At 43.4% G+C, this 20467-nt stretch overlaps 1 long non-coding RNA gene across 3 annotated transcripts in view; it reads left to right on the top strand.

The window, feature by feature from the left end:
• LOC108890606 (uncharacterized) overlaps positions 1–20467 on the top strand; it is a 32141-nt gene that overhangs the window by 9800 nt on the left and 1874 nt on the right. For 2 of the 3 annotated variants that reach the window (XR_001962179.2, XR_001962178.2), the window contains exons 4-5: positions 13797–13928; positions 17930–17981. This is a non-coding gene — a long non-coding RNA (uncharacterized LOC108890606). Of the gene's footprint in view, positions 1–10602; positions 12423–13796; positions 13929–17929; positions 17982–20467 lie in introns of those variants that run through there. The other variant, XR_001962177.2, reaches the window with a different exon arrangement.

Raw genomic sequence — 20467 nt, 5'->3', positions numbered from 1 at the left:
CTCCTCATTATAGCTACTATTATTGTATTAGAATTAATTTAGTGATTAAGACGAGGGGAGCTAGTCTTTCATATGGTTATTTATTTGTTATTTAGTCTCTATTTGAGATCACATCTGGGTATTTCTCTACCCCTCTCCTCTCTCTCTCCCACTTGGTCTCTCTCCTCATTTCTTATTCTATACCCCATGGACAGAATTAAGAAGTAGGATATGATATTAGCCACAGGGACACACTGAGTATCCTTGCAAAAGCCTACGTGGATTAAGCAGTGTCTGATTATCAAGCATGACTGGTGCCATGCTTGATAACAGGAACAGTTCAGGTCCACTGGCGTCCAATTACAAACTATTACATACGAGGTAATTATGGGGTAAAGTTCAGGGCAGTGTAACAGTGTTTGTGATTTAGTAAGGGCAGAATTACAGCAAAGGTGTAAGGTAACTTTATCTTGTGTGTGTGTGTGTGTGTGTGTGCTCATGACGGAGAAGTAATGAGAGTGGATGGTTGCTCTCCACCAGACAACCAGAATGAACTGTGCAATGGCTAAAAGAATCTCTGTGTCCCTCGCTCTCTCGCTCTCTCAGACAGGGGGCTGCCCTGCCTCCACAGAGCGCTCGGCCACTGCTGCATTGTGGCCCGGGGCCTCATTTGAATGGGCCTTTAGTATTTTGTGTGAACAAGTCAGCGCCATTTGCATTTGTTCCAGTCACAAAGGTTTAACAGGTCAATAGGGACTCCCTGGCAGAAAACTAACACGCTAGGGTACCCCCCCTCTCCTCCTCCTCCCTCCCTCCCTCACGTCTCCTCCATCGCTGTGGTTGTCAGGCACCCGGCCGGCTTGTCCTGGTAGTATATAACTCAAGCATGTGGTGTGTATACATGCGCGTACAAGTGTGTGTGTGTGAGTGTGTGTGTGTTTTAGGACACGATTGGTGACAGCAGGGTGTCAGGGTCAGAAAATAGGAGCTAATACTCTCCAGGCTGTACTGACAAAAGTTTAATTAACATACAACTTATAGCAGGAGCTTGTTTGAGTGACAGAGGGGGTTTGTTTTGTGTATGTGTGGAAAAAAAAGAGCAGAGACTTTCTCTGAGACACACACACACACACACACCAGCTCATTTGAGTCTGCAGGCCGGCAGAGTTTCATTTCCTGATCCTGGAGTATTTACACTCTTAATAAAATTTGTAACATGGTGTGGAACAATACTCGACGATATGTGGGAGCTAATTGCACCTCACCAGCTTCACCACAAGTGTGATGGCAGGATAAATGACCGTTGTGCCATTTACGAAGAGATAAAAGTAACGCTTTGTTTGAAGGGCTTTTAGCTTGTTACTTCTCCTCTCTGGGAACTTGATACATTATCGTCTCCTGTTTTGTGTTTGGAGGCAAACAAAAAACTTTGTAGCTGTGTTAGCATTCCTAATGAAAACTAATCGGTTTAAGCTGTTAGCTTAAATATGTCAAGCTATCTTAGGGCTAGCAGTGTTCATATCCTTTGAAAGGAGTGCTAAGTTTGCTAACATGCAATTTTTCAATTCAGGGACTGCCAGCACTGAAACATCTTTAAAGCAGATACTAATTCTGTTTCTAATACATGTTATTAGCCACATAAAAGCTTCTAATGGGTGACATTAAAATATTTTCATATGTCTAAGTAAAATACTAGCTTGCTAATTTGTGTGGAAGTGCTTTTAGCAAAGCCATTACACCCAGAACTGGTCCTAACATTGTTAAATAGTTGTTTTTGTGCCAGTAAGCCTATTTGAGGACAATATCTAGAGAGAACAGAGCATCGTCTCATTAAAGATTTATTGTGATTTTTGGAAGGACAGCAGAATTGACTTTTTATGGTTCTATTTTCTTCTGAGTGTAGCCTCTGTCGCTCATACAGCTCGCTTGGGGCTTTCAAAAGCCAAAACCAACAACACGGCGAGCAAGTATTATTGTATCGACTACATGCTCATATATGTAATGATATTTTTAAAAGTGAACTTAGTGTGAGCAGTGGGCTCTCTGAAATAATAGAATAATGCCGGCCCGCTGCAGCATTTCCATCCACTTAATGTGGGTTTTAAGTGGCAGCGGGGTCTCCTCGTGCTCACAGAGATTGTCCTGCATTTAAACTGTCAAAGGCTGCCTCCCCATAACAGCCAGGTGTGCTGCTGAAGGGTCCTCAGGCAGGACAGCAACACACACCCCCCACCTGCTCCCTCACACTGACCGAGAGGATCCACCTGAGTGGCTCACGAGTGAATATCCTGTAAAGCTGCAGCGTCAGACTGCACATGTTGCCTGTTGTATACGTCAGTTTTCACAATTGTGAGCGACACAACAACATCACGAAGCGTCCTCAGCCTCGTTCGTCACCTGATGTGTTTACACTGAGGTTTTATCAGAACGTAATAACCTTCAACAGACAGACAACTGCTGTTGACCACAGTGGCGTGCCCTAAGAGACTCATTGTGCATAATGTGTGGTGCAGAATCAAACATAAAGCCCGAGTCAAGTTCACGTCTTTGTATGGTTTAAGTACGGTCACAGGAGTATGGATTTCCTTCTGCTACACATCATTTGAGTTGTATACTTTTGGATTTGTTTGCATCAATAGCAGATTATCATTTAGTGTAATCCTGAAGTAATGAAGTAAACCCTCGCATTATTTGTGATTGAAAATATTAAATTGGCCGTGTAAGGCTTCAGAGAGAGAAGTTTTAGTTTTCAGTGTATACCAGACTGTGCAGTTCATGCCTGACCACAGGTAGGAGGTTCAAACTGTATGAATGCCTGCGCTCCAAATGTATACACAAAGCCGTCGAGGGCAGACAAATCATTTCTGTGGAGAAAAAACATTTTCAAGCCCATGAGATTCTTGCTCATGAACGTCTATATTCCAGTGTTAAAGCTCGTTCCAGGCATTAGCCAGTTTAATCACTGTGTACACTAACATGTACACTATAAGGAACTTGCCTTAGTGACTTGGCGCACATCACATAAATATATCAGAATATACAGACACACACGGACACAGTGTATACAGTAGGCTACAGAACTATGTACACATCATGCGCAGCTGTACACATGATTAAAACATGCAGCGATGGTATTTATATCTGCACATTACAAGTAGTCTTGCAGAGTATTTTACAGGGGTATTTGACAGACGGCAGAGGAGGGAGAAATCAAATATTTTGTGGCAGACCTGAGTGGGAGCCATGCTTACAATTGCTCCTGTCATGCTGATCTGAGCCCGCCTGGCCACAGCGTCGTGCTCTGCTGTGCTGTATTTTGTTGCAATTGTTTGTGTTGAGCCGTGTGACCCACTATTTGGACTTCTGTTCCATTATCTTTCAAAAACTTGCTGCACTTGGGTCTCAAGGAAAGAAAAGCAAAGTGAGAGCCCAGCGTCAGGTGCTACAAGCTGCTAGCTAGGCCTGTAGCCAGGCCCAGAGAGCCAGACCTGGCAGCTCCGAGGCTGCGACGTGTGAAACGCTGCACACAAAGGAGCTCGCTCCATCTGTATGCACCCTACATAGGCAGGCTTTTGTTGCAGCCGACAGGCACATGACTGCTAGCATCTTAACCCCTGAGAGCCAGCGTCTCCTTTCCCCTCTCACTAGACTGCACACTGCAGTAGACACCACAGTGAGTTAACACTGGTAGGAAAAAAAAACACTTTATTTAAAGTAAGAGCCAGTGGTTTAATACTGATTTATGTGTTTAGTATTTTCGTGAACATTTCACTCGGAAAAAACTCCCCAGAAAATATTTTTAAAAAGATGAAAAGATGAATATCACAGTCAAGTTTTAATTTAACATTTGTAGTTTAAATTCTCTCATAAACGTGTTAATGTCCAGGCAAAATGAATGCTCTACATTGTTTGAAGAACTGGATCAGGAGCTCATCTTCAACAGTGATTTGGGGTTAATATCGAGGTCAACCATGAATAGGGGGGAAAAAAAAGTGCTCAGTGTTTTCACATGAAATATATGTAAAAATATGCAGATGAATATTTTCTGTGCTGCTGTGTGGATCCACAAAACAACAATTATGCAGGTCAGATTTAGGATGGTTTTCGCATTTCAGCTTTAATAGCATTTTCGCTTTACTTCTAGGCCAACTTTGCTTATTTGTCCGAACATTTTGCATAAAGTTATAGGGACAGTTCAGAAATGAGACCGCCGCCTCCCACTGGGAGACCCCTCTGTAAAATCCAATTAAAGATAAATCACTAGCATCAAGACTCGGCGGCTGCGGCAGTTAGGAGATGCTCCGACCTATTAGCACTCTTCATTTTTCAATTTTAGCGTGCTACGTGGATGTCCTCGAGTAGATTGTTAAGTCACACACACACACACTCTTATTCTCTGTCTGGGAGTGTTTTTCCTCATTAAACCACAGTGAAGCAGCTTTTAAAAAATGATACAAATTATCTTTTAATTTCAGAAACTTTACTTGTGAATTTCCTGCTCAAATAAATAATATTGGTTTCATGTTCACATATTCCAGTGCCTCATGTTGCCCTGTGTAACCCGGACAGCTCCAGACGTGTGTGTGTGTGTGTGTGAAGGCGGAAGCATGTGTGTGCGTACTCGTGCTAGATATGAAATCAAGCAAACGCTCTATTTGGAGCGTTCCTGAACCCTTAGTCAGCTGAACTGGATATGGGCGACTGAAGCGAGCATGCTGTCACTCAGTCAGACAAGTGCCTGATTTTTTTGGGATGGGGTGGGGTGGGGTGGAATAAGGAGAGAACAGAACTGAAATCACAGGAAGGACAGAGATGTTGCAGTTGAAATAAAACATGGCTTCACCCCCACCCCCTCGCTCCCCTTCCTCCACCACCACCGCCGCCACCTTCCTTGTATGAAATGTGGGTGTACGGTCCCTAGGGGGGCTGGGGTGCGAAGGGCTCCTATCTGGGCCGAGCTAGGTCACGCAGGCCCATCCAGGCTGCAGTGCCTCTGTGACGTGGCATCAAACTAGAACCAACAGCAGGTCCGAACCCTTTAAGAGGTGGTACCACTCCCTGAGAAAGCCACAGACCTGTATGAAAGCTGATGTTTGATAAGAGCCGAAAAATAATCATTTATTAATATGGGATGGACCCCGAAATGTGAGCAGTAAGTAGCTGGGAATCAGGAGAGGTGTGTGTGTGTGTGTGTGTGTGTCTGTGTGAGATGGGAGGAGGAGAGAAGAGGGGTGAGTTTCAAATACAAAAAAAAAAATGCGTCTGAAAATATATTTTGAATTTGTGTTTTGCCTGTCTGCAGTTTGTAATTCACCTTTGTTTTTCTGTATTGATAAAAACAAGTTATTCCAGAGTAACAGTGTGTTGAAAAATGACACGTTAGAGCTGAAATGTTGGAGCCTGGAGAGCACTTGACTTTGCATTCAGAGCATTTTCCCTGTGTCATCTAGCACAGAAGAATATTTTGATGCCTCATAATCAAAATGTATTTCACGCAAGCTTGAATAAGACCAAGGTAGTGAGGATTGCTGTATTGATTTTGTCATAAATTGAATTTTGTCATGCTTTACACAGTTATTTCAAATAACGTGAAAAATAAGCCGATTTTGCCACAGATCAGGTCAACGTTTCTTTGTTCCCTGGATAAATGTCCCTGTAATTAAATTTTTTTAATGTCCTCGAGATAGGCAGTGTATTCTGTTAGCTAAATTAGAAACCAAACTTTTCTAATAAACCTGACAGTTGCAAAATGACCTAGAGAGGGGAGTCTCATGGTTAACTGAAAGTAGGACAATGATTCTCCCAAAGCACTGCCCTTACTTTAATGAGAGAAAAGCTACGAAAAAGGACGAGCGGTGAAGCTGTCAAAGTGCTGCTTGTTTGGGATTTATTGTCTGTTTGGCTGTTTTAAAAGCTGTTTAGGGCACTTGTCTGTAGCGAGCGCAGGTCCATTTCTTGCCTCCTCTTTTCCAACCTTTGCTCTGCTCTGCTCTGCTGCCGAATGGGCTCCCTCCACACAGAGAAGCTCGGTTTTCAGAGGTGAGTGGCTTAATGATTATCAAAGAAATACATTTGAATCAAAGTGCTCAGTTAGTGCCCTTGATAAGAGAGAACTGTGTTCGGAAAACACTTGAGAATGTTTTTTTGACCTTGCAGACTTCTGCCACTGTGTTTATTTAGAGTTGCAGTAAGCTGCTTTACCCTCTTGTGTATTTACAAAATAAGAGTTTTAAAAATCATTTTTGCGGGGTAAAGAAAGTGCATACATGTATATAATACTTTTTAGGTTTTATGTTTTAATATGAAATCAAGTAAACATCTCTTATCATGAGATCCACACAATTTTCAGACAGTCAGATTTGAAAAAGAGGATTTTCTAATTGCACATTCAAAGTGTCTGAAAAGTCTGAAAGTTAGATGATTTTGTACACACGATGGTCTCTTATTTTCTCGACAGCTGCAATATATTTTTATTATTTCACCTATCTGAAGAGATTAAAAGTTTCATAAGAGCATGTTGTGACAGCCTGGATAACAGCCTCCTCAGTACACCTACCTGCATAAGCCGAGACATGAATTTCTCATCCGTTTTAAAGTGTCTCTGACTGAAACTGAAGCTTGAGTAGTTTATAAAATAGCCATATCCTAATTTTTAAACTATAATAAAAATGTATTTTCTAATGTCTATTCCTCCTGATAGAGTTTTGAATAAAAAGGAGTGCTCTGCGTTTGCAACTTTTCCATATTACTTTCCAGAGTTCAGTTCATGTGAAAAAGTTCAAAATTAAATTTATAATGAGATTGTGTCTGGCAGAAAGCAGGGAAAACAAAGATATCACCAGTTTGTTGTTGAAATATACAGAATCCCTTCAAAATAAAAGTTTGTCCTTTTTTTCTGGGGTCTTTTTTTTTTTTTAAGGACCAACAATTATATTTTGTTTTATCTTATTAGGTTACATTAAAATTTAGAAATGAATTTTCCAACTTTTTCTTTTAAACAAAGTCCTGTATTCTGTCAAGTCACTTTTTAATGAATTCATAAATTCATTCAGAGTTTTAAAAAATTTATCCAGAGCAGGAAAAAAAAAATCATTTTGATCCCTGACTGAATTTGCCTTCTTTATTTACTCCACTGAATGCTGATTATATCGGCTCGTATTACATTACAGATTATTCACAATGTGGCTTTTATTTTTACTCTTTGTTAATAGACTGTTATATATATTTCAAGATTTACATTTATGCATTTATATACACATATATGTGACTTATACATTGGGCCGCTCCTTTCCTGTTTTTCAAATAAGCGCTTGTCTTATATTCAGCATATGTCCGTTACAGTGAGAGAGAAGGAAATGCTTTAATAGTTTAGACTTTTATTTTTCTCTTTCGAGCATGAAATAATTATATTTCAGACTTGTTCTAAACTTTGAAAAGGCTAAAATACGTTTTTTTGTCCCCAACATGTTTTGAACAAAAAGAAGAACTCATTAAATACGACATAAACAAATCAAACAGAATAAAAAGCGAACAGTGTATCTGCACGCTTCGTTTCTCGATCCTGACGGGCTGCAGAGGGTTAACCTCTGTATCTGAGTGACTAAGGGAATTCATATCTTCATCTCCTGCAGTTAAGTCATTGTAGGATTCAGTTTGGCATTTGTTAGAAAATAACACTGTTTTCCATATAGAGATATGTTACACATTGTACAACGTTTCTGACGCAATTTGGCAAATTCTACTCAGTGTGTGTGAGTGAGTGCATCATTTAGGCCACCATGTTGTCTCCTCCTGTCCTCCATTTTGTGATTCTGTCTCTTAGTTCTTGCTCACCTGCTTCTGTCAAACTTTTACCAAACTCTCTCTGGTTTTTTATCAAAGTGAAAAAATTAATTCTGTAGCTCTCACATGATTTTCAGATGTACATTAAAATTTTTTCAGGCTTTTGTTTTATCACTGCGACAGCTAACCTGATGGCTGATAACTTTGCTTTTTACCGTAAAGAACCTTCCTTAAAGACTGAAATCTGCCAGCTACTACAGCCGGCTGAAAGCTGACAGGACAGGCAGAACTCCTCAAAAGGAGAACTGTGTCCTATTTGACGAGGTGTTTACCTTTTAAAACAATTTGTCCATGGAGTCAGCAGCGCCCGTGTTAGCGACTGCATGCGATGTTAGTTTTTACGGCTCTGCAGCGTGAGCGACTGTGACCCGTAGCCCCATAATGGCCGCCGGGGGTCATGGAGGTTAATAGAGACTGATGTATGAGGCCCCAGAGTGACATCCCAAAGGGGATGGCCCCTTAATCCTTATTAGGCCTCTGTGTTAGTGATCCTTACCTTTCAAAGCAAACAGCACGCTCCCTTTGCCGTGGGGCCCCAGCCTGCCCCCGGCGTTACACTTCTGACCTCAGGGTCGTGGCCTTTGTTCAGAACCCTTCAGAGACTGACCTTAGGGGTCACGGCTGTAATAGAGAAGTTGTTGAGGCGCGTGCTGCCGAGGGGCCCCTCAGCGGACCACCTCGTAGAGAGAGCCGGCCCGCCGCGCTGGTCACCGAAGAGGAGAGGGAGCGTGTGTGTGTTCGCCAGAGTGTGAATGTATAGATAGCTGTAACTTATAGGCTTCAAACACAGCAGGGATTATATGTGTTAGTTTTTACCACGTAGGACAATGTCGTAAGCTCGCAAGTAAGACCCCAACTTTGGCATTTTAAATGTGGTAAGTCAGGTATTCACAGAAGTAGCTACTTTAGAGAGGGTCACATCTTTCTTTACTGGCGTTCCCGGGTGGTTCTACTTATTTAACTGCGTATTACTCGCTGCTAACTTAAAGCTTAAAGCAATAAATTTAAGAGACTGCTTTTTCAGTGCAGAAATGGATTATAAATTTTAATTTTTGTGATTTTTTAGCTGTGTCTTGTGATGATTTGTCTTAGAAAGAAAGCTGTTAGTCTGCTAATCGGCTCTAATTCCTATAAAAACCCATTCGTTCCTCATTTAATTACAGTTCACGTGGTGATTTATCTATATTTATACTGTGTATTTTTTGCCTCTTAGTATTAAAAATGTTGTGGCTCATATTATTTTCAAGCACTATAAGCAGAGCTTTTTCCCAGTGCTGTACAGCACAGAGAAGTGTGTGTGTGTGTGTGTTATAAATTTAATCTGTGTATGCTGATTGGTCGTGTTTGTAGTGTTTGGATGATTCATAAGGATGTGAAGGCGCCGGGGGTCTGATAAGACCACAACAACAACAACAACTCCATTGTTTCAGTTCATGAGTGAACTACAACTCATTTTGACTCTGAGACGTTCACTGCCATGTTGCCATCGTGCAACACGAGTTGTGTGTCATTGACACATTTACTGTGACAGGTTTATTCGATAGTGTTTTGTATTTAATGCATCTTTTTGATTTCGGCAGATTTGAAAGATTGTGTGGTGAAACTGAACTGCTTCACTGCACCTTCTGTGTTTCAGCTGAAATGTGCAGAGCCTTAAAATAAAATGTGACCTGCATGCATGTCAGATATCAACAATGCAGTGTGCCTTTATATACTAACAATAAATGTAAAGCAGAGCACAGCTTGGTTTTAATCAGAAGGTGAAGGGGGTTGATGAAAAAATTGTGGTTGTGGACTCTTGGAGGTGTCATAAATGAGGTTGTTAATATTGGAGTTTCATCAATGGCAGCATTACGCAGGCCGCTCCTGCAGGGGCGAGGCCGTGCAGAGGGCTACAGTGTCAGAAGTTGGCAGCTGAGCCAAAACCAGAGCCGTATCCTCAAGTGAACTCTCCACGACGTACGGTGCAACAGGCTCTGCCAAGTTTTTTGAATTCCTGCCACATGTTAGATGGTAAACAACTGACTAGCAGAAACAGTGTCTTAGATAGATGAGGAGGGCTAAGGGACTCTTCAAATTGCTGATGAAACATGCATTTGTTTACACTATTGTTTGATTTATATTCAGCACGCAGTTGTAGTGGCGTTTTATACTTGCAACGATTGCAATTGGTTCAAAGACGTGGCGAGATGTGACGTCACAGGGTTCAATCCTGATGACTGCTTGGTGCTCGATCCGTTTTTCTCATCAAGGGACACGAGTGAATTTATATCTTAATAATGTGCGCCCAAATCATCTTTTTACCTCGCGATGAACCCCCGTGGTGACCCGATTTGTGCTCATTTTTGACGACACAAAGTTTTTCGTGTTCGTGCATTGTGTGTTTTTGATATGCGGATGGTGCAGCAGTACACAGAACACAGGGAACCTGAGTTTCATTTGAGACTGTGGAAAGCTGAGGAGAGTTAGGCAAGACAAGTGCACTCTCTCTCTCTCTCTCTCTCTCTCTCTGTCTGTCCTCTGAGGTAGAAACACACACACACACACACACACAGCAGCGTAACGCCTTTTCTTTCAGCCTCCAAGACTGAGAGTAAGGAGGCAGGAGAGACTGCAACTAACCAAGCGGCCATATTAGTTTGCTGTTCAATCGCTCATATTCGCTCTGCACTTCGTCTACTTCTCCACAGTAAAAAAAACACACATATGAGAAAATGGTTAAGTGTACATAAGGAGGTTTTCCCACCTTTTATTTGTTTCAATGTCAGCAATCCCCCTCTAGACTCGGTGTGAGCAATAAAGACAGATTGAAATCAAGAGCAGCTAGCCGTGCTCCATGATGTGAGATCCGTCGTTTTTTTGGACAGTTTTCCCTTTTTCCCCTCTCTTTTGTGCGGCTGCTACTTTGGGGAGAGAGGAGGGGAAAAAATTTGCCTGTGCTGAGTTCTGGGTTTCTTTTGGGAAAGAGAAGACTGGAGGGGAGGGGAATGGCGTCCAAAAGAGAGGAAGTTGGGTTTTTTTTTTTTTTTGTTGTTTTTTGTTTTTTTGTTTTTTTGCTATGGGGGAATCTGTTGCAAACAGCTAAGGGGGCATTACAGCGTTTTGGCCACAGAGGGAAGTTTTTGGGGGCGGAAGTCGGGCGGATACCGGACGGGTGTGAATAACCTTCAGCAGGCTGATGCAGAGGTTGGTAGGTGTGCATGAGACCGGGAGGGAGAGAGAGAAAGACAGCAGGGGTGGTATCTGGCACAAAAACATCAAAAAGATCCTCCTCATGCAGGCTTAAATTAACACTAGCTGTTCAGAGCAGGGCTGTTTATTACTGTAGGCTATAACAGTGCTACTGAAAGGACAAGAAAGGGTGGGAGACAGAATAGGCTGGACACTGAGGGGGAGGCGGAGGGGGAAGGAGGGTGCAGGACACGAGCAGAGTCATCAGCAGAGTCCATTTTATCGTTCGGTTACTGCCCGACATTTCTCCTCTCCTTATTCGCACGCAGGACCGCTGCTGCAGTTCGCAGCGAGGCAAGGGTGGCCTAGTAATGGCACATAGCGGGCGCACTGCGGTAAATATTACAGGATTTCACAGCACGGTTCGCTGTTGCAATCATGGCAGGGCAGTCGCACCCAGGTGCTTATCTAGCTTTGATAGCGTGCCAAAACAGTCGGCGTAGCTTTTTCAACTCATTAACGTCTCTGTGGTCATGAGAACGAAGCAGTAATCAAGGCCGTATTCATCAGCGACCACGCCAGACTCCGGTTTTCGGGCCTTTATTAGGTGCCTGCTGTTGGTCCCATCCACACTCTGGAAGTTTTGTGATAAAGGACATGTAGGTCAAAGACGAACGTCTCTGAAATAAAGAGATGAATAGTTAATCGTTCACATGACACTCAAAGTTAGGTGTTAAAAGTTGTCCCACAATCCTTTAATCATTTCTGAGTGTATGTGTGTGTGTGTGTGTTTGCTGTGACTCTCCTCCTCAGGAGAAGTGCACTGTGCCCCCCCCCCCCCACCCCACCTACACACACACACACACACACACACACACCCCTCCAGCTCCCTCCCGCCTTGTGCACACGCACGTCGCACAGGGTCGGTGATGAAAACGCGTAGTGCGCACGCACTCCCACACGTCCCTGTTTCATCATCAGCTGAGCCCTTTCTCCTCCACTCACAGCGCTTCTTCCCTCCCTCTCTCGCCCCCTCCCCTCTCTGCTCTTGCTTCTTTTTCTATCCATCGCTCTCCTCCTCCTCTCTCCCTGGGTCCCGGCCACATGCGAGAGGGTAGACTAGGACGCTGCAGCTCTGAAAAAAAAAAAAAAAAAAAAAAAGAGGGGAAAAACGCTCTGCTGCTATTTCTACAGGCGGGCCCTCCCCTTTAGCTAGTCTGTGCCAAAAGAGGGAGGGATTTTTTACTACTCCCAGTCCCAGGATTTTAACCCTCTGCCTGCTCTCGCTTCTCTCTGCAAGATCTGCTCCTCAATATCATGCAACAAGTGGCTTTGCTTTACTCCTGCTTCGACACCGCTGCGCCATTTGCGAAGACGTTTTTCAGGACCCCGGTTTTCTTCACTTGGCGGGCATCGATCACCTGCACTTGGTCAGTTTTTTAAAATATTTTTTTTGCTTCTTCTGGGTTGTTGTCAGTAGAGTTAAACTGGACTGGGCAGAATCAGTGGTTTTGGTTTGTGCCCCGCTGTGATGCGAAGGCTTTTTGAGCACGTGTTTCTTGATTTCTCGCCATGCTTCCTTTTTTTTTTTTTTTTTTTCTTTCTCGTGAGTCCTCCCTGAAGCCGAGGACGAGGACGGCGGTTTGTTTTTAGCGCGCCGTTCGACCAGCTGCTCGATTTCACGATACCTGAGCATGTGTCTCGATTTCAACAGATGATTTCTCATGTATTTTCCTGTTCTCTTATCTCCCTTACCCACCACCTTCCTCACCCTTTCCATCTCTAAACCTCTCCCTCTTTTGGGTTTTCTGCCCCACCCTCTCTTCCTCACGCTCTCCCCTCTCTCTCTCTCCCTCTCTCTTTTTCTTTCTCTCTCTCTCTCTCTCTCTCTCTCTCTCTCTCTCGTGGGCAGTCTCCAGTGAAAGGGGAGCAGGAGGGCGGAGCAGCAACGGGGCTTTTTCTGGGACAGGTGCCAATTTCAAACAAAAGACACAAAAAGCCAAAAAAAGAGTGAGATAGCTCCCAATGACAGGAAAAGAGTGGCATGTTTCAAGAACTGATTTGTAGTAATTACATGTGTGTGCATGTTTAACTATCCTCCTCTTCCTGGAGTTTTTTTTTATTGCATTACTGAGTAGCAGCAGAGATCTTGAATCCTCTCTTTCCCCCCTCTCTGCTGTCTTGCTCCCGTGAAGGCATTTGAGTTTCGAGCGGGGAAAAGAAGGAGGGGCGGGTGGAGTTGGGAAGGGGCAGTGGGAGGCGGAGCCTTGCCTCCTCTCCTCCCTGTCGAGTCTTCTGCATTATTCATATGCCTGGGCCAGTGCTGCGATCTGACTGGCTGCCTGGCTTAGCATTCACCCGACATTCAGCGGCTCTGTTTGCTAACATTCCTCATTCAAAGCCTTGTTAACTGCCAGACGGGAGGAACACACGACTCCATGGGAAACCCACATGGCCTCCCCATTGTGGCGGGCCCTGACAGTCTCAGACTAGGAGGTGGCAGACAGGGGAGAGCGAGGGGAGCCAGTTTGTAAATATTAGAAAGCAGTTAGCTGAGGTTAGGCAGGTTACCCGAGGTTTAGAGACGGGTTTGGGGTGAGGTGGCCAGATTGACAGGGTAAAACCCAGACAGAGGGGCAGACAGATGGGCAGACAGACATATAGACAAGGCGTTGAGGCAGACAGGGAGGCTGGCACTTGCTGGGACTCTGAATGGGTCTCTCGTTGGCGTGCCCGCCTACTCCTTGCAGGGAGTGCAGAGCTGTGTGACTGAATCCAAGCTCCTTCTCTGCCCTTCTCTACAGAGAGGATATGTGGACATACTGTGTGCAGCTACGGCGAAGGATCCAGCACAATGAGCGGCGGGGATTTCGGCGCTTTGCCCCGGATAGCTGATGGCTGTGGTGTGTGTGCCAGCTGCCTCAAAGACTCAGTGGGTAAGTCAGAGAGTATGTGTGGGTGTGGAGGTAAGTGTGTGTGTGTGTGTGTTTGTGTGTGTGTGTGTGTGAAGCATGCACACATGCAGAGGTGTTGTTTTTACAAAACGATGAAAAACGCAAAGGCGAAACAAAACGCCGGAGAGCGGCTTCGTTTGACCCGATCTCCATGTTGGTGTGTCTGAACGCTGTGTCTGGGTGTTGTTTCCTTCAGGGCTACATGACTATCCAGAGAGAGGGAGAGAGAGGAGAGGAGGCTTAACTAAATATAGGCAAACCAGGGGGGAAACGTGGCATGGGCTTTGAATTTCAAACGAAACCGAGCTAATCTGTCCTCTGGTGCGTTCCTACCTGCAGTTTTGCACTCCAGGTCGGCCTTTTGTGTGTGTGAAAGAGAGACGGTTTTGGAGGGAGCAGAGAGGGACCAGTGCTGTAATGTTGGGCCAAGGGCCAGACAAGGCCTGCTACACAAGGCCGAGCCCCACCACAACGCTCCCTCTCTCTCTCTCTCTCTCTCTCTCTCCCCCTCAGTCTCTCTCAGTGTCTCTCTCTCCTTTTCTCTCCTGGTCAGCTATCAGAAAACTATTAATCGCGATTTTCATACTGAGTTTTCTCATTAAAACCTCGTTTTAGTGCGAGGTTTAGGGTTTGTAATCGAAGGTTAAACATTGAAAAATGGGTCAATCCTGACACGTGGCCACACGTAGCTTTAATATAGCTCGAACAGGCCTTTTTAGACATAGCGTTTATTATGCTTTACTAACATGGCTCTACTGTAAAGCGTTTTACTTAACATGCCTAAACGAGAAAAATGCTGCAAGGCATTAAACATTTCTCTCTTTAGTTCGATTGTGCGGTTCGACCCAACTTAGATTCAAAGCAGTACAATCTGTCTGCACAGTATTTAGGTTGTGTGTCTTAACCGAAATAGAGCGGTGTGCTTTTTAAAAAAAAGTTAAATATTCATTAACACGAGTACCACAGCTGCTTCATCCTTCAGGACGAATATCAGATCTAATTTTCAGTGTATTATATCATATTTTCCACATAATTAAAAAACTCAATATGCCACACCCCTCATCAATGCCATCCAGCATGGCATCTTTTAATTATCCCCCATAAATCAGTTTTTCGAACAGACGCTAATTGAAAATCGTACTTTTCCCCACTCCCCCCCACATCGCCTGTCGATATGGCTTCATGTTGAGCACCTCAGCACATCAGAGTCGACCATGACCGATAGGTAGGAGTGGAGGCAGTGTGAGTCATCACAGATAGCTCTAGTCATCCCACCTACGTCCTACGTTTGACAGGCCTATTCATCCGCCACTCTCGCACCACAGGGCCTGGCGCGAGCTCCGCCATCACTGTCACCCCGGCAGGAAACCCTGACGTCGCTTCCCGCATTCGGTGCGTCCGAAAGCCTCCGCCGAGACCCTCAGCCAGGTGAAATAATGAATTATAATACGTCAGCATTTGGGGAAGGAACACGTCATTGCTGGACACCAATCAGAATTCTCGAGGTGCAGCATTAATAACTGCAGCAGAGTCAAATAGATGTGTTTTTCATTTTTCTCTTTTCTGACTCTTTCCTTTCTTCTTGTATTTCCTCTGATTCTGTTCAACACACTGTAGAAATAAAAGACAGTATTTGCGGCGAAACAAACAAAACGGCCGTAAGAGAAGCGCCGAAAAACACGCTTTGATTCACTTTTTGGAACTCGGAAACGTACGATCGTCGTGTTAATTTTTGAAAATCGTCGAAAATATTTTGTAGCTTTTTCCTCCTCACACAGAACTTTAAGTTTCCTCTGCATACTGTAGGCCTATTAATATCATGGAAGTCTCAGAGTATATATTCCCTGTATATAGAGTGTATTTTCTCAAATTATTGGCCGAACTAGAAATAATATTTTATCCCGAGAAAACCAGAAAAACGAACCTGGTTAGATCGTGGAATTTGTAAAAATGAACATCATATTTTTCACACACCTGGCAGTAAGTTTCACACACTGATTTCCTGCGCTTTAAAAAAGTTTGATCTTTACATTGTAAATGACAGATCACTGAGGAGTCCTGCACTGATTTTTTTTTAAAGAGACGAAAATGAAGAACAATCGTGGATTTGGCTCAAAACGTCCCAAACTACGTGTCTGGTTTCTAAACAAAACCGTCCGACGTGTTAGAGAACACAAAACCGAGCGACCTGAAAAACTGAACATAAAGACCATCTCACCACATCTTGAACCAGACACACAGGACACATGCACGCACAAACACACACTCCCTCACCCACCCTCACCCACCCACACACACACACACACACACAAACACCCAGACACATTTGATGCTATGTACCCCACAATGGACCCAGGCTCCTAAGATGAATGGGGTTCCCACGCCTCTCCCAAGGAGTGCAGGGCACAGCCTCCTCCTCTGAGCATTCACACACACACACACACACACAATGCATGCACTACAGATGGCCACAGTCTTACTCAAACACACACAGGTGCATTTGAGTATAATACAGAAGCACACACTTGCAGTGAAATGGTACAAGGACACTTTTTAAAAAGCACACACAGGCATACTGAAGGAGCTGGTTTTTAATCAGAGCTCTTACAACTGTTGAAATTAAAGATGGAGTCAGATGGAGTTGTCTTTATTGCTGGCACTTTTGCAATTTGGCATAAAAAGCGACTTTTAATTTGCTAAGCAGCAAACCAGATGGGAAATGAGGTATGAGACGTATTGGGGGTGTTTTACTTTCAGTTATGTTTCTGTTACACCTCTTTTTGTTTCACTCTGTGTGTGTGTGTGTGTGTGAGAGAGAGAGAAAGAGAGAGAGAGAATGTGTGTCGTCAGTCATAAGGTTTTGTTTTGCAGGAAGAATTTAAATGAAGCAGAAACAAAAGTTCGTGGGAAAATCTAACATTTCATTTTCTAAGGGTTCAGCAGCACAAAGTCCTTCAGTGTGTGTGTGTTCAGCGTGTGTGTGTGTGTGTGTGTGTTTGTGGTTTGCAAGTGAATTTATACACATGGCTTGCATTCAAACTCTACAGTCTGACTGTAAAAAATTAAAAAGTGATATATTTTAATATTTATTGTTGCATCATAATTTTCTTAAACAGGTGAGGGAGTTTTTTAAAAATCATGTCGGATTATTGGATTTTTTTTTGTGGAAAAATTAATCTGTAATTTATTGTTACAGTAAATACAATATATTTTCATTGAATTAAATGTCTAATTACACTTAAAATTAGAGGACGAAACGTCCTCTGAAATTACTTTTGCTTTGACAGTGTGTGTGTTTAGGTGTGTGTGTGTGTGTGTGTGTGTGTGTGTGTTTGAGTGAGAGAGAAGACACCTGTTATATTTATTTATATAATACACATTGCAGATTTATTTAAAATTATTTGTTACTAAAAACTAATTAAAAACTAAATAACAGTGGAGTTTACCTGGGGCTTAATTTGCTTCGTGTTTATGTCTAAATGTTAAATTACTTCCTTTTATATTTTTAATATTTTCAGCACTTTGTAATTTAGCTGTTTTATTTTTAGAAACTAAAATTCGACCACAATAAAGAAACGGCTAATTACAGAAAATGAAAATAACTTGAACAAAAAGCCACAAGTTAATTTCTATTTCTAATAACACACTTGTAATATAATATAATTCCCACTGGTAATTTTCTCAAGCATGTGCTTTTTCTGAGAGATGAATCTCAGCTTCTTCCACACTGGCCAGTTGATGGTAATATAGTTATCCAGTCTAAATTCGGCTGCAGTATTCTCAGCCATGATCACTCTAACATATGTTACATCAGCCTTAATGATACACTCAAGTAGCTGCTTGGCAGGTTTATGACCTGAGGGCTACATGGACACCTTGATGTGTGTGTGTTTTTTGTGAATATATCTACAGTATTTTGAGTGTGTGTGTGTGTGTGTAAGGATTACTATATTTACGTCTCTGTTTTTCTCTTTCATCTGCAGGCTCATTAATCGGGAATGACTTTATTTTTCCTGCTCAGACCTCAGCATCAAGGTTGGTTTAACATCTTATTAATTTTCTATATTTTTAAATATATTTTTATTTCATTTAAGTCCATATTTACTTCACATTCGTTTAACTGCGTGTGTGAAGTGTGTGTGTGTGGATGCCACCACACTGCAAAGTCAGAAATCACCTCTGTCTCGTCTCTAGCAGGGACTATGCATCATTAGGTTTGCTCTGTCAGCAGCCCGCAGGCACACAACACAATTAACACAGTTTGTCGTTAGTTTATTGAACCCAGTCCGGCTCACGTTGTTCCCAGCACACTGCAGCGTCCGTGGCAGCGAGTGACACGTCCCATCAAAACGGGCTCCAACGCGTTTTGTGTGTGTGTGTGTGTCGTGTCATCTGAATCGGTGAGTGTCTGACGCGGCTCAAAGATAATCTCCTCAAAGGAAATTAGTCGGGAAAAAGGGGGAAAGAAAAGCCGTCAGCCTAAAGGTCAAATGAAGATTAGAGGGAAACAGTACACGAGGGCACACCGGCTGGCACCCGGAACTGCACAAAGGCCTCATTGTCACGGGAGCCCTCAGTCCTGCACACACTCGCCCTGTGTACTTGGGGAGACATGACACCTGTTGGTGGTTTTGGTCAACTGCAGGCTGAGTGACAGGACGCCTCCACAGGGCGAAGGCTGGTCCTCAGATTCTGGGTTTCTGACTTTTTGTTTGTTTGTTTGTTTGTTTGCTTCGGGCTCAGTAAAATAAGATGCCATTCCAAGGCACATGAACGTCTTGGATAACTCTGGACGCAGCCTGGATCAGCAGACGCCGACACAAACACGGTCACGGGTTTGATTCAGGGTCACAAGTTTTATCTCATGTCGTATTCTCTTTATCTCCCGGTCTTTCCAGTGACGTGACCGAGTGCGCCGTTACGTCAGAGTTCAAATGACAGAGGTAAAAACACCAAACCGCAGGGAACAAAAAAAGCAACTGCTCTCGATTTCTATTCACCAATTTTACATTTTTATTCTTCAGGCGCACATGGTCCACTCACTTCAAAGAGAGCAGTGGTTAATCTCAAATGATCGTGCGGATCATTCCTGACAGTTTAACACAGATTACAGTTTATGGCGCCATGTGTCCAAAACACTGGGTGAATGTTCTTTTAGAGAGTTGTAGGAGAGCACATGGCCGCAGGGCGTTCCTCAGTCCCACCTCTCGTTAGTCAGTAATGTATTTTTTAAATGTATCCCTATGATAATACACTCTGATTTATAAGAATTTAAAATGTTAGTGGAGCAAATACGAGATTAATTTAACACTCTGCTGGCAATAAAAAATATAAAATTAACACTTAAATAGTTTGAACTCTGGCACCAAAGGCAGGGTTAAAGGGCCAGGGCATAAAAATGACAAAAAATCTATTTTCTCATTCTCCCAGGCCTTTACCCACTCTAGTACAATGGATGTGAATGAGACTGTGTTGCTGATGCTCACAGGAATAGTGTCGTTGTTGCTTTGTATGATTTGCAAAATGAGGTGTGGGGAGTTTTTGTAGTCGCTCCAGAACATGTTGTACATGACAGGGAATGAAATGAGGCTCAGGTGATAGCAATGGTAAAATCAAGAAGAAAACAACATTAAAAATAAGAGAAATTGCAGTGCGGCAGTGCCCAGCACTAAACTAAGTTATTCACAGTTGACAGTTGAGTTCAGACTGAGGTGTGTGGACTACACAGAGGAACAGCGACACTTTTCTTCAAAGGAGATGCTGAATTTTTTAGTGAGTCATTTTTTCAAAAGTCCCTCCACCTCTGTTGTGTTGGAGCGGGGGTGTGTGATGTATATTCCAAAGCCCAGGCACATTAAACTAAAGCGAGATACCCGCTTGAGGTAAGTCATAAAAATGTTTCTTTGCAATTTGCCTTAAGTGACCCTTTAAGTGAAAGGTCTCCTCTTGTGTAAACCTGATACCCGGCAGCCGGGTACATTAGCAGTGTGAGTGAGGCAGGTCTGCTGTGCACCTCACAGGCCTGGACATTAAGTAGCTCGTGCAGAGATTTGTGTGGCATTTACGGGATAACCGACCTGCAATAAAAAACAGCCGCAAACTGGTGCGTGCGTGTGTGCGAGAAGTCGAGGCAGTGACTCACTTTTATAAGTTCGACCCCACCTCACCCTCCTCCTCCTCCTCCCCCGCCGCTCCCCAGCTCGAAGGGGAAACCACAGCAGAGCCACAGCCTCTCCTGTCTCACTCAGGAAACTCCCTCAAACAACCACAACCTGTCTGCTTGACCTTTCAGCCAAACACACACACACACACACACACATACAAATTTATGCTCATTTGCACCAAGAGTGACACACACAAATAAGGCTGCACAGGAAGAACGACAGAGGATATCTGCAGAGGATTTATCCGACTAGTTTAAATTTAATCAGGATTGTTTGTGTTTCTTTTCTCCTCAATCACCTGCTTGTTTGCCTAATAGGTGTTACCTAAGCTACCAGGTAACACCACAGCCTGCCAAA

This window comes from Lates calcarifer, linkage group LG18 (assembly GCF_001640805.2).
Source record: "Lates calcarifer isolate ASB-BC8 linkage group LG18, TLL_Latcal_v3, whole genome shotgun sequence".
NCBI classification, from domain to species: domain Eukaryota; kingdom Metazoa; phylum Chordata; class Actinopteri; family Centropomidae; genus Lates; species Lates calcarifer.
Note: the sequence above shows the minus strand (reverse complement) of the source record. Positions and strands in the feature narration are given on the sequence as shown.